Raw genomic sequence first — 14,466 nt, forward strand, 5'->3', positions numbered from 1 at the left:
ACCCCAAGTATAAAACATTTAGTTTAGATAAGTTGAAATGTCACCCACAAAATAAAAGATAGAAAACGGGGTATGAAGTTACTCACGTTCAAGTAATAAACTTGAAAGATTGATTATTTGGAGATTTGCCGGAACGACGAGTTTAACGTATGAAGCCTAAATAAAAGAAAGTCTTGGATTTAGAAAGGTTGTCTCGAAGATCTTTAAATAAAATAATTGTTGCAAAAACTAATCAATTAAAGTTCAAGGTTTAAAATGTAACTATTTAAGAATTTATAATAATAACCCTTTTAAAAAATGTAAGTTTGCTCAAAACCGGGTTAAAGTATCTAACCTTAATATTTACTTAACCAATGTTAAGTAATAAGGTGGGGAAAATGCTAAAATGCAAGTTCCATTAGGCTAAAGATACTAAAAAGGGTTTTTAACGAGTGTTCGGGTTGTCGGTTCGGGTCTTGACAAATGGTCGAACCCAAAGTCAACTTTCCAAAATATTAATTGTTATGAGATAACTCATTAAAACATACTAACACTTAACCAAGTACGTAGATCTATTGTTTAGAACTAACAACGCACGTTAAGCGAGTGTTCGGTTTTGTCGGTCCAAACTATGTTATGAGATCAAGTTGGATCCAACTATTCCAAGTACTTAAGAAAAATAATTAAAATCAGTTTGTAAACTATTTTTTTTAAAGAAATATACAAGTCTTGATAACTAAAAACACACTTGTATGTCTTAAGCGAGTAAAAGTCGGTATAGTTCGGTCTCCATCTCACAAATAGTTCATAGATGGTTTCTACATGCCCAAATATCATAGAACTTGTATATTGGTTTATAAATGAAGAAAACTTAAATTTTACAACAAAAAAAGTTAACTATAAGTCTTTTAAGCAAAAGTTTCGGTTTAGTTCGGTTTCCATCTCCCAACGAGTTCATAGATGGATTCCATATGCTTAATATCAAAGAACTTGTAAAAATGATTTTTGAAACTCAAATCTAGCAATAAACATGTTTAAACAACTATTTTAACAAAACTAGTAAACAAAAGTTTGGTTTCCGGTTTGGACTAGTTTCGGTTAAACCGAGGTTAGTCTTATACAAACCCACACCATGGAACTTGTAAATAAGATGAACAAACTAAAGGGTTAGAAGTTAGTCATAAATGATATGTATAATAAGTTATGTGTGTGTAAATATATATCAAGAACACGAAGTCCTCCATGAAGCCTTGCCTTATGACATTCGAAACTTAACCAACCAAAGTCGGTGAAGTAACAAATAAAGGAAACAAGGGGTGTGTATTATATATATGTTGTACCACCATATTCAAGAGTTAGTAATGTTAGATGAACAAGTTAGAATGAAAGACTATAGTTAGTTTGACTTGAGAAGTCAAAACTTCAAAAAATACATAAGAAATAACAACCTTGAATCTATGGAGTTTGAGAGAGTTTTTTGGAGATGTAGCAAGAGTAAAATGAAGAAGATGGGTGTGTATATATAGGGAAGGAGTGAAGGGTTGGGTATAAAGATTATTTTATGGTTTGCATAAAAATGGGTATGTTTAAATGGTCAAACAATGCATAATATAAAAAAAACAATATTTTATATATTTTATATATTTTAAATGACAAGATCCAATATTTTATATATTTGAAATGTTCGGGTTACAAACGGGTCGGGTTTACATAACAAAAGTGACCCGAAATTGACGAATGTCACACCTCACGTGCGCGTGTGTGTGTGGGGGGGGGGGGGCTTGTGAATTAGGGCTGACGTTTATTTGAGGAGAAATGAGACAAAACTGCCCCTCATGTGAGGGGCACGCATATGGGTTTAACGAGCAGACTTAACGGGGTTGATGAATTCAAGTTTAATCGCAAGTGAAATGAAACTATTGGGACGAAAATCGCAAATTTGAAACTATTTAAATAAAATCGCAGATTTGAGCAAACCACGGGGACGAAAACCGTAGTTCACTCTTTAGATAAACATGAAAGTAGTGTTTACATCAAAATGGAAGACGATAAGACAACGAGCTATGTCCTTAGCCTTTTTTTAATATCAAAACAAAGTACTTTAAAATTAAATTCATATATCATAGGGTTATATTAGCATCATATTTTATTTTTTACTTGTTAGAAACTAATCCGAGGTTTTGGAAGTCCAGAAATCTGAGACCAGTGGTAAATGGAGGAGAGAGAAATGTGAAATGGAAGAGATGGTTGTGGGACGAACAATACGAGGGCCGAAAGGAGAGAGGAAAGAGAAATAGGTGAAAACATGACGAAAGGATGAACAATATGAGGTGATGAGGAGAGAGGAAAGAGTGGATGAGAGATGCTGAGATAGCGTTGTTCGTATCTAGATATTGCTAAAGATGATCAAAAAACTTGGTATTTTAACAATTTTAATTTTCTTTTAAACACTTTTGATAAGCTTATAATATAACAATTATTTATTACTAATATATAACTTTGTTAGGTTGTTAAATAGGACGTCAAAGGTTCAAACCCTACCGTGTATAAATATTTAGTTCCGGAAAAAAATAATGCGGGAACGGAAGCATTCAAATGGCTCATGACACTTTAGTTAATCAAAGACCGATAAACTGAATCATAGGTTCCAAGAACGAAGTTTTTTATATTAAACTTAATCAACAACTAATCAAACAAAAGACCTAACAATCATATTTATAAATAAAAGTAAATATTTGGGCCGGGCCGGGCCGAGTTAATGGACCGGATCCCCATAAAAAAAGATAAAAATGAAAATCTTGTCAAACTTTAATTTGCTTATTATAATACGGAAAATTTAAAAAGAAAAAAAAAAGAAAAATGACTTGCGAATCTAAGTGATCTCACTTTAGATCTTGAATTCTTGGGACTAAAAGAAACTACTCTTTTATCACATTCACTAAAGTTGCAACACTTGGTTTTTTGAACATTCATGAAAATTGGCACTTTAAAATAAATCCAAGTTTAGACTAGATATATCTCATTCTTAATCATTTGTTATTTTTCCTCTATCATTCAACACCATCAATTAACTTATGTCATACTTCATTATTCCTTTAACTTATATTATTTAATACCAAAATGCAATGTAAAAAAATAAAAAAAAAAACAAAATATATGATTGGCCAATAACCAGCTTGACCATGGTCATTTGGACCCCGTCATGCGTGAAGTAAAGGGCAAGGACGGTATTCACATGAGGCTAGGCGAGCCACGTCAACATCACACATGATGCTCCCTATCCATGGCTTAGATTGATGACATTTATTTGAGGTTTACATATCATATATTATAATTCTTTACAATCTATCTATATACATGTTGAGTCGTATAGACTTTATATATTGATTGTGTGTGGAGCGGTAATTTTATAACATTATATTCTAACAATCGGAGTTTTTTGTTGTTAGTTGTTGAATATGGCCTATTAAAAAGCGGATCAATTTTGGCTGGCTGCTTTATTAAAAAATGTCTTGTCCAAATTAATTTAAGAAATGGAATATATAAATATGTATATACATGAAATTAAACCTTTCATAATTATAATAAAGTAAATGACTAGTCTAGTAATACCAAATTAATGTTAAATATAACTCTGAACATCATATATACTCATGAGTCATGATCACTATGTCCTTTTTTACATGTTATATATGCTTTTTATCATTATAAGCACAAACTATTCTTCTTTCTTACTCCTCCCATTCTATAACCATTTTTCTAATTAAACCATATTGCTCTTAGGCTATGTTTAGTAGAGGGACTATAAACTGGGGCGTTTTGCGTCATGTGGCGTCCAGTTAGCAAATGATAAGTTTTGTTTTTAAGGTGTAATGGTGTTGTGGCCCTATATATATATATATCACACAATCAATAATAATAATAATAATCAGAAGAGAGGCAGAAGAGAAGCAGCGACAAATAGTTGCCCCCCCCTATTGCCCCCAAAATCGCCCAGGGGCGGTGTTGTAGCCCCTACTCGCCCAAACTCGCCCAAACTCATCTTCACTACGGGTAGCCTTATAGATAAAATATTTTCCTATAAGATAACTATCACATCAATATATATACCAATAATATAAGTATATTTATTGTTTTCTAAAATTAAAGGATGTTGGATTTGATTGTGTTTAGATGATGCTACCCAATGGAGTGATCTCCACCTTAGAAAGGCACCCAATGGAAACACCAAGACCATCCACCTATGTCATCCTTTTCTATTTGCTATCTTTTCCTTAGCTTTATTAATTATTATAGCAAAAGAACAACCACCCACTACTACATGTTTTATTCCACAAAATCTCATTTTGTACCTTCTTTGGATCTTCATGGTACACCTCACACTTTTAATTATCTCATTGGTTTTCTTTTTTATTATTTTTAATCAAAAAATTCTAATACCAAAAAAACTCCAATTAAGAAGAGTAAGATGAAATAAGAGATTTTAGATACATAAATGATTTTAAATAAAATAATTTGCATGGGCATTTATGTCTACTAACTTTTTGAAATTTGACACAAAATGGTTTTTCATACAAGTTTTGTGAAGTTCTCTTAACACCTAATGAAGATTTGTATAAAATACAATACAATACAAATTGTGGTCCTCAAATGCTAGATGGTTGGAAGTGGTCTTTCTTTCGAATAAAGGACCTAAAGTATTATCGAATGGTTGGACTCTTCCATATGGTTGAAAGAAAAAGACATTATCGAGACGATTATATTTAATGCTCTCTGAATTTGGAAAGTTTTGAACATGTCCATTTTTGGTTCCCAAAACAATTTCAAAGATACTTTATTTGACGTGATTGCGTCAGTGTTCTTTTCATAATTTTCGTGTCGTAATTCTAATTTAAATTGAACATGGTAGAGTCGCTTTAAACTCTTTACATAGTCCGTAATTTGTTTTTCTTTTAGATTAGGTCTTTTTAACTGATGCGTGGCAACTTGATTGCTCTTAGATTATCGAAAGTTTTCATACAATGGTTAATCCAGTCCAATCAACTTTGTTAAAGACCGTCAAGTTCTTAATCTTCGGTTAATTTTGAATGAATTGGTTGGTTGATATATAACTCGCTTACGTGGAAATGATAAACCAATAAAAATTGAACTATAAGGGTTTATTTTTTTAGTATCATATCAAAACGTATCATTTTATAAATTCCCTACTGATTATTATGTTTAAAAAAACATAGATTATATTATTACAATAATAACTTAACTTTTTTTAAGATAAAACGATTTAGTTGGTTTTATATTTGATTCACTTTAAATAGTTTATAATCCATATTTAACCAAATTTTATTTGTTAGTGACTAAATGAGCCAGGAAGCGTCACCTTTGCTTGGGCCAAGGTATTACTTGAAAATTTGAATAATAGTGTATCCTTGGGCCTAGAGATGGTCAAAAAAACCGGTTGGGGAACCGGTTTACCGGTTTAAACCGGAAACCGGTTTTTACGAAAACCGGTTTTTTAAAAACCGGTTTGACCGGTTTACAAACCGCCGGTTCGTATTTCGGTTACAAGTTTTAGATCCAAAACCGGTTAACGAACCGGTTAATGAAAAAACCGGTTTTTTTTAATAACCGGTTATTGAAAAACCGGTTAACCGGTTTATAAAAAAACCGGTTTTTGACCGTTGTGGAAAAACCGGTTAACCGGTTTTTCCATAACCGGTTAAAAACCGGTTTTTGAACGTTGTATAACGGCTATATGCCCGTTTTTTTTTTTTGACCGTTTTTTTTTTTTACCATTTTACCCCCACAAACATCTATATATAGTTTAGGTTGGGTATTGGTTAGATCACACTCGATTATACAACTCCAAACGCTCTAAACGTTTATTTCATACGCGATTATTTTGTTATCTCACGCTCAATTATACCACATTACCACTCCATACGCTCTTATTTCGTAGTCGATTATCATGGCCTCCCAAAGTGCTGCTTCATCCGTCAACATGGGTGCCTCGAACACGGGAGAAACGGTCGTTCGGGTCATCCCCACGAAACGAAACCATGATGTTTGGCAACATTTCGACCTATGCGAAATGTCTAACGGTAGCCAAAAAGCTCGATGCAAACATTGTTTGAAGTTTTATGGCAAAGATGCAAACTCCACTTTAAAAGCGCATGTACAAAGGCCCTTTTGCAAGGCCTTGAAGGACGAATCGGGAAGTAGTTCGCAGCCGGAGATGACGAATCAAGGAGCGGTGTTTACGTACGACGTTGAAGCGGTACGTCAAAAGTTTTCAAACTTTGTGATTCAACAAACACTTCCTTTCAACCACTTCGACAACCCTTAATTCACGGAGATGATGCAAAACTATGTTCAACCACGCTACCAACACGTAAGTCGTTCGACCCTTAGAAGAGATTGTCTTAAAGCATGGAAAAACGCTAAATCCGAACTAATTTCATACTTTTCAAACTTACAAACTGGTGTAAACTTAAGAACGGATGTGTGGTCGGTACCTCATGGTTCGCCCGACTCATACATTTGTGTGACGGCTCATTGGGTTGACCCCGAGTCGTGGCAAATGATGAAACGAACCGTTGCGTTTCAATTGTTTGATTACCTGCACACGGGTAGAAATATTTTTCAAATATTGGATAAAGTCATTCGACAATACAAGATTGAACATAAAATCTTTTCAATTTCGTTTGATAACGCGTCCAACAATACGGCCGCGGTTGGCCATTTAAAATTAAAGTATAAACCTATTTGTGATGGAGCGTTTTTTCATAGCCGATGCATTGCACATATTATCAACTTGGCCGTGCAAGATGGGTTAAACGTGATCGAAACGCAAAGAAACAATTTTAAAAGAATGTTACGAGATGTTTTTAGCAACAATAAAACATTTTCAAGATACAAAAAATTTTGTGTAGAAGCTAATTGTCAATGGTTGGGGCCAAATTGGGATTGTCTAACAAGATGGAACTCGACTTGTAATATGTTTGAGAAAGCCATCCAACAAAAAGAATCATTAATTGCGTTTCATCAAATTTTGTCAAGTAGGGGTAAATGTGCACCGTACGATCCTAGAAACTGTTTATTGATTGAGATCGTTACGGAGGTCCTTCAAATTTTTAAATCTTGCACAACTAGTTTATCCGGGGTTTACTATCCAACAAGCCCCATTGCTTTACCAAAAATTGCTGTCATGTGCACAAAGTTGAGTGAACTTCATTGTAGGGGTGCACCTTATTTTGATATGGGTGTAAAAATGAAAGAAAAATTTAGAAAATATTTTCAAGAACTACCCGCTGTTTTGACATGTGCTGCTGCGTTAAACCCTTGCATCAATGTTGGTGGTGTTGAAGCTTTAATAGAAAAAATTTGTGATGAGCTAGAGTTAAACGACGATCAAAACCCCTATTATAGCCAAACTTTAAAGAATGCTTTCAACACCACCTTGTCAAACATGTATGATGTCTACCTTACAAAATACGAGTCGTCTTCCCAAATTCATGACTCGTTAAGAGCTGTTGCCCAATCCCAATCCCAAACCGACCTTGAAATGGGGATGTACTACATGATTTGGGAAGACGCCGGTAAACGTCAAAAGGTAAACACCCCAAGCAGTGAACTTGGAAGGTATGGTGGTACCAACTTTGTGAAACACATGACTCCGGATGAATTTAGAAGTCTTGATTTGCTGGCTTGGTGGAGAGGTAAGGAGGATGAGTTTCCGATCCTCGCCGCCATGGCCAAAGATTTACTAACGGTCCAAGCTTCCACGGTAGCTTCGGAGTCTGCTTTTTCTGTTTCTGGCAGGGTTATATCGATTAGGAGGACTCGACTCACTGCACCAGCTATAGAGATGTCGATTTGCTACAAGGATTACTTGGACTCTTTAGATAGGGCACAACATCAACGCTCACTCGAGGGGGAAATGGAGTATGAAGCGGGCTTGTATGAAGACGAGGTCAATGAAGGACACACTCAACCAATGACCGATGAAGAAGCCGCGTACGACGATTACCTAAGAAATAGCTCGGGATCGGGTAGCGAAGAAAATTAGTTAAAGAAACAGCAAACATGGAGGCAAATCATGAGTAAGAAACAGCAAGTTGTTCATGTAATCGTGTCTAAGCATTCTTTAATGTTTGTATTTTTGAGTTACGAATATGCGATAACGATTTAATGTTTGTATTTTTAATGTAAAAACTATAAATGAAAGTTATGTGTTTTTAATCTTTGGTTTGTTGAAAACACATTCACCAACACACACTCATACTCATCTTCCAAGCAAAGAACCCTAACAACGAAAGCAAAGAATGGCTTCGGTCAGTCCGTTTTGCCTTGTAGTTACCGATTTGTTTATACTGTGAAAAAATAATGGTTATTAAAAAAAAAAAAAAAAAAAAACCGGTTTAACCGGTTTCTAAACCGGTCCTAACCGGTTAGACCGGTTAGGGTTTTGACAGAAAAAAACCGGTTATTAAAAAAACCGGTTATTAACCGAACCGGTTTTTTTCCGGGCAAAAAAAAACCGGTCCGGTTAATAACCGAACCGGTTTTTTTAAAAAACCGGTTTGCGCACCTCTACTTGGGCCTTGTTTATCCCTTGAAATTAAAAGGGATTATAAAAGGGATTACCAAATTTGAAAGTTGTTTCAATCAGGTCATTGATAAAAAATTTTGTTTCAACCAGATCACTGAACTTTCATTTTTGTTCCAATCATAGATATTTTACCTGGATAGCAGATAATCTAGGTTTTTTTTAAAATTTTTTTAATGTTTTTACTTTATATAATAACTTTTAAAGGTTGCGAAAATTAGTATAAATGCGAAATATAATTTTAAAATTTCGAAAATTTGTAAAAAAAATTCGGAAAATTGAGGTTCGGGTTAGAACGGGTCAAGGTCGGAACGGGTCAAAACGGGTTCCGGGTCAGTTTTTTTTAAACCAACGAATCAGCGTGTTTTCAACACGTTACAGCTCGTTTTAACAGCAAAAGCTCGTTTAAACGATTTTTTCAGTTCGTTTCAGCACTTAACAGCTCGTTTAAGCTATTTTTAGTTCGTTTCAGCATCTAACAGCTCGTTTAAGCGATTTTTCAGTTCATTTCAGCACCTAACAGCTCGTTTAAGCGATTTTTAAGTTAGTTTCAGCATCTAACAGCTCGTTTAAGCGATTTTTAAGTTCGTTTCAGCATCTAACAGCTCGTTTAAGCGATTTTTCAGTTCGTTTCAGCACCTAACAGCTCGTTTAAGCGATTTTTCAGTTTGTTTTAGCACCTAACAGCTCGTTTAAGCTATTTTTAAGTTCGTTTCAGCACCTAACAGCTTGTTTAAGCAATTTCAGTTCGTTTCAGCACTAAACAGCTCATTTAAGCGATTTTTCAGTTCGTTTCAGCACTTAACAACTCATTTAAGCAATTTTTTAGTTTGTTTCAGCACTTAACAGCTCGTTTAAGCGATTTTTCAGTTTGTTTCAGCACCTAACAACCCGTTTAAGCAATTAGGTGCTGAACAAACTGAAAAATCGCTTAAACGAGCTGTTAGGTGCTGAAACGAACTGAAAAATTGCTTAAACGAGCTGTTAGGTGCTGAAACGAACTGAAAAATCGCTTAAACGAGCTGTTAGGTGCTGAAACAAACTGAAAAATCGCTTAAACGAACTGTTAGGTGCTGAAACGAACTTAAAAATCGCTTAAACGAGCTGCTAAGTGGTGAAACGAACTGTGAAATCGCTTAAACGAGCTGTTAAGTGCTGAAACGAACTGAAAAAATCGCTTAAACGAGCTGTTAAGTGCTGAAACGAACTGAAAAATCGCTTAAACGAGCTGTTAAGTGCTGAAACGAACTGAAAAAATTGCTTAAACGAGCTTTTGCTGTTAAAACGAGCTGTAACGTGTTAAAAACACGCTGATTCGTTGGTTAAAAAAAAAACTGACCCGAAACCCGTTTTTACCCATTCCGAGTTCCGACCTTGACCCGTTCTAACCCGAACCTCAATTTTCCGAACTTTTTTTTGCAAATTTTCGGAATTTTAAAATTATATTTCGCATTTTTACTAATTTTCGCAACCTTTAAAAGTTATTATACAACGTAAAAACATTGACAAATTAAAAAAAAAAAAAACTAGATTACCTGCTATTCAGGTAAAGTATCTAGGATTGGAACAAAAATGAAAGTTCAGTTACCTGATTGGAACAAAATTTTTTATCAGTGACCTTATTGGAACAACTTTCAAAATTGGTTACTATTTTATGAAGTAATCCCATTATAAAACTAGTAAAGTTTTTTCCGCACAATATTATGAAAAAGCCTCCTTGTATTGTATAACCAAAACGTAAAACTGAATTCATCGTCCCATTTGCACTTAAAAAAATAATTGAGCATTTGGGCTTTCATCAAACTAGAAAATGATAATAATAATATCAATTATTATTATTATTATTATAAGTAATAATACTATTAAATTCTAAACAACAAAAGCATGAAAAATAGTAATAATAAATGTAATTAAGACGATAATAATAGTATCTATAATCAATATGATAAAAAAAACAACTAAGCAAGTAACAATTTAAAACCAAAAAAAATATATAGAATTTACTATAAGAAGTAATAGTCAGAAAAAAATCTGTTCATAATAATGATGATAATAACAATAGCAATAATAATATTTATTATTAATTTTTAACGACTAATTTAGATCACTGACAGGTCACTGACCAATTTAATTATCTCCATTTCCCGAGTACCGGATAGTAATAATAATTATAACAATAATGAGTATAATAATAACAACAATAATATTATTATTTGTTTAGGTAGGAAAAAATCAAGTTTATTATTGCAATGTGCAAGTATAAATTAATTGGGCTAACTCCAGCCCATTAGAAAACTATTCTCCGATTTAAGCCCAATAAATATGTCCAAATAAGTTAATCTGCTTCATAAGGGTTGAGCATTAATCTTAACATGAACTTTCTGGTATTTTGTTGAGGTATAATTGTATACACTAGTGTTTACACTTGGGCCATATGACTACATCAAGTTTACACCAATATTATGGAGCTATACAAAATTATAATGATGTTTTGAATATTTATGTATTATACCATTGTGTACTTGTGTTTGTATAGATAATATGGCCCATAGATAATTGTCTTATGTATTTGATATACTTTATGTGAGTTGTTTTACAATAAGTTATCCACATGAATAGTTTTTGAAGTTGCATCCTATTATCATAAGACAAATCTCTTTGTTTTTGTCTTGATTCTCTTAAAACAAAATCCATGTTGTACTCTATAAGTTTTGGATGGTGTTTAAATTTATTAATAAGTATAATAAACAAATCTGCGCGTTGCGGTGTAGTTTTATATCTCGATATCGGTCACGATAGTATCGACACTAGTACCTATGTTGTAAAGCCTGTCGATACTTTCTTTACATCGATTGAAAGTCATAGAAACGAATACCGATCATGGTCCCTATATTACTGACAGTAGTGCCTATGCAATTCAGTCGATATCAGTTAGGTTACCATACTATGAAACAATTTTGTTTCGAATACAACTTCGCTTTTAATAAAATTTATATCTAAACGTTGAGAAAAAAAATCACAATCACGTATTTAGTTTATTATAAAAAAGTTCACGAACACCAGGTATTAGAGAAATATAAACTTACTAATTTCGTAATTAAATGGGTTATAGACGTATTAATCCTGATAATGCCAACACTAGTACATATGTTTTCCGATCGGTATTGATTCAGTTCGTCAGCGTGTATGATAACGACATTCTGTATAATTTACGATACTAAAACACCCGCATTATTTCAAATACAACTTCATTTTGTTATAATTTATCTTGAAACGTGGAGAAAATATAATCACAACCGCGTATTTAGTTTTATAAAAAATGTTAGTGAACACAAGTAATATAAATTTTGTTGAAAGCGGATTTGTATTCAAAATATACTATATTATATTCATTAGAAACCAAACCGATTCCAACTGAACGATATCGGTACCGGTATTGGTATTATCAAAAATCGCTACCAGATATTCGTTTTTATGGCTTTGATCGATGCAAAATACGTGTATATATATATATATATATATATATATATATATATATCCTTTCGGGCATATCACTGCTTTTATTTTTCTTAGGTATTCTCTATTGTTTAATGCATCAAGTGTCATAACCGTAATGAATCAAACCAATACTCCGCCGCAACATGCAAGGGAATCCCATTAGTTATATAATTAATTAATGTGTGATGGCTAATTCAAACTTAATAAATTTTAAAAGAGACAATTTAAGAGAAAGTTATATGAGTACACATTATTGTTTTAGATCAAAGTCAAAAGAGAGTTGATGAAAGAATGGTGTTCCACTAATGCATATGATTATATGGAAAATAATGATGCACTTCTATTTCTTCATACTTCCATTTATGGCAATCGAAATAAGTTTATAATAAAATAAATAAATAAATATAATAAAACATTTAATTATAGGGAATCTGATTTATTTCTTTTGACCAACAATAGATATATTATACGTAATCAAATCTGAATAACATGTATTTTTTCCCCTTAAATTCTTCATCCTCATATAACGCGCGGGTCACCAAGGGTCCTGGACTACCCCTCAATTTTGCCTGCAAAGTGCAAAAATAGTGTAACATTTTTTCACCAATTCATATTTCGGATATCTATGAGTAAATACTGAGATGTTTGAATAGTCTTGAATTTTTCTTCTAGATCTACTACTGAGAGTCACTAATCTAATACTAAATAAAGAACCATACTAGACGTATAAATTGTTGTTCAAAATATAAATAACTAATTGTGCTACATTTATACAATGTTACACATGATATAATAGAAGTTAAGAAACAAATGGAGTTACCATTAATTATAGTTGTCTTGCTTTATCATTATAGTGAAAATTTGCTTTTTGTCATTTTTTACTATATTCATTGTTCAGCTACCATTGACATGATTTGTGTTTGTATTTGATAAAACATTACAGTTATACCATAAAGTGGCGTAGCAAAATTTTATTTTCTACGGGTTTGGAAAATTTCGAGGGACGGACGATCAATTGTTTATCACTTAGATTTGGGTTTTCTACGGGTTTGATGTTGGAATTTCTATGGGTGCGTTGTCAAAATACACTAATATATAACACTAAAACAGAAATTTGTACGAGTTCAGCCGAACCCGTTCCTCTAAAACTGTCTACGCCCCTGTTACCATATATGCATGCTTACATGCGTAGATGGAACAAATACTCTCGCCCATAAAATCAAAAACGTGCATGAGGGCCTTCGCCTTCCTTTATACTCTTTTTAGGCAAAAGCAAACTTTTTAGTAGAACCAACACACACATATATATATATATATATATATATATATATATATATATATATATATATATATAGAGGTTCAAATTAAAAATCACAAGAGTGAAAGAAATGTTAGGAAAGTATCTAGACCGCCTAATGAGTTTTATAAGTGCTACTTTTAAGGAGTGACGTTTTTGTAATTAAAGTGTAAAAAGTAGTTATATTAAATAAGGAAAACAAAGGGTTTATAGGCTAATGGTATCTAGTGGTCTAATAGACGCTTTCTCTCTTTTGTGGTCTAATGTTAAAACTTTGCAATCGGCTAGTTAGGTAGATTTAGGGGTAGAATACTAGTTGTTCAAAAAGAGGTAGAGAATTGTCCTAAATCTTTAATTAACTTCCCATATAATCTCTCTCTCTCTCTCTCAAATCATGCTATCTCGTAATTCGATCGATATCAACATCTCCATCACTGCTCTCTCTTGTGCTGTCTCACTGCTGCTCGTTGCTAACATGAAACCATCTCCTCTTTCACCTAATGGAATTTAATCTCTGCAAGATTTATATAGGCATTGATGTAGATGTCATGCTATAATAAAAAAACAAGTATTTATAAGACTTAAATACATATAACTAGTATGGGCAAGTAGTGTCGTTTTCTTAGGAAGGAAAATGCAAGTCAAACTCATTGTTTATTATTTAATTGACTACGAGCGGATAAACGATGTCTAACAGTTTAAATATTTATTTGTTTGATGAAAACACAAGTACTTTTAGTTGTAAAACGACTGGAGGAAACAATGAGACACTTCAGGTTCGGTTTTTGCAATAAACTGAACAACTATGAATCCTATCAATTGGATATACACATAGACATGAATCGTCAGTTAAGATTGATAAGCAATTACTATACACAACAATTTGATTGTGCTGATTAACAGATTCTAATCCGACGAATTGACACAACTTAACTTAGTCTACCTAATTACCAGTTTGTTAATATAAGACTCCAAGTAAATCAATGATTAAAGGTAACAGTTCAGTTACTATAAGAACTTAATCCTAAATGTTGATGAACACAACTAATCAATTGATGATAAAATAGAATCCGAGATACACAATTGT

This window comes from Bidens hawaiensis, unplaced genomic scaffold, assembly GCF_021521415.1.
Source record: "Bidens hawaiensis isolate Kalapana, Puna unplaced genomic scaffold, B.hawaiensis_p1.1 tig00043649_1, whole genome shotgun sequence".
NCBI classification, from domain to species: Eukaryota; Viridiplantae; Streptophyta; class Magnoliopsida; order Asterales; family Asteraceae; genus Bidens; species Bidens hawaiensis.